This window comes from Bison bison, unplaced genomic scaffold (assembly GCF_000754665.1).
Source record: "Bison bison bison isolate TAMUID 2011002044 unplaced genomic scaffold, Bison_UMD1.0 scf7180017864155, whole genome shotgun sequence".
Taxonomy (NCBI): Eukaryota; Metazoa; Chordata; class Mammalia; order Artiodactyla; family Bovidae; genus Bison; species Bison bison.
This window is the reverse complement of record NW_011494727.1, coordinates 1996477-1997537: the sequence shown is the minus strand read 5'-3', so window position 1 is coordinate 1997537 and position 1061 is coordinate 1996477. Positions and strand designations below refer to the sequence as shown.

At 58.0% G+C, this 1061-nt stretch overlaps 1 protein-coding gene across 1 annotated transcript in view; it reads left to right on the top strand.

Moving 5' to 3' along the window:
• The window catches only part of FURIN (furin (paired basic amino acid cleaving enzyme)), a 10062-nt gene that overhangs the window by 7673 nt on the left and 1328 nt on the right, over positions 1–1061 (top strand). The window lies entirely within an intron of this gene.

The following is a 1061-nucleotide window of genomic DNA, read 5'->3' as shown; positions in this document are numbered from 1 at the left end:
GGCTCGTCGTGCCAAGGGCTCATGGGTCACTAGTTCTCCAAGTGCCAGGGGTGGGCAGGCAGTGGCACCGAGCCCCCTCCAACACTGTGCCCTGGTGGAGAAAGCACTGACCTGTCCTGCCCCCCATGTCTCCCTCTTCTGACGTGCCTTTTGCACCCCTCCCATTAGGACAATCAGTCCCCTCCCATTTGGGAGCTCCCTTTTCTTTCTCTCCCCCAGCCCCTCCTGGCACCCAGCCACCTGCCCAGAGGTGCCCCCTCCTCTTCCCACACCTACCCCCACCCTCCCGTGGCCAGCCCAGCTGGTTTTGTAAGATACTGGGTTGGTGCACAGTGATTTTTTTTTTCTTGTAATTTAAACAGGCCCAGCATTGTTGGTTCTATTTAATGGACACGAGATAATGTTAGAGGTTTTAAAGTGATTAAACGTGCAGACTATGCAAACCAGACCTGGTCTCCAGTGTGTGATATTCTTCCTAGGACTGCGGGGCTGCATCCAGGATGGGGCGGGGGTGAAGGATGGGGAGAGTTATGTGCCCACATGGTGTCCTGCCTGCTCTAGCTGCCCAAAGGCAATCTCCCGAGGGGTTTAGGAGGTGTGGAAGGGACAGTAGCTGGCAACAAGCCCCAGGGGTGGGACAGATGAAGCCCCAGAGTGGAAGCAGCTGAGCACTTACTTCCTCCGCCATAGGCCTTGGCTGCAGCTGGGTGGAGAGCGATGGCCCGGGGTCCAGTTGCTCAGGGTGTCCCTTGGCTGAAGCACCTAGGCCAGCAGCTGTAGGGCTGAGGCCTCTGGTGGGGCCTAACTGAATCAAGATAGGCTTTGCTGGGGAGAACCTGAGTCCCACACTGAAAGTGCCATACCCCCCACCCCACCCCTGACACACACACTCTGGCCCAGGCCCCTCTCCTGCCCCAGGTCTCCCGTGGGACAGGAAACCCCTGCCTGTGGTGGGGAGAGGAGCCAGGCCAGTTCCACGAGGATCCATGCCTGAGAAGTAGGCCTCTCCTCGGGATATTTACTAGGAAATTTTATTCAAATAGAGGCTGGCGCCTGAGCCC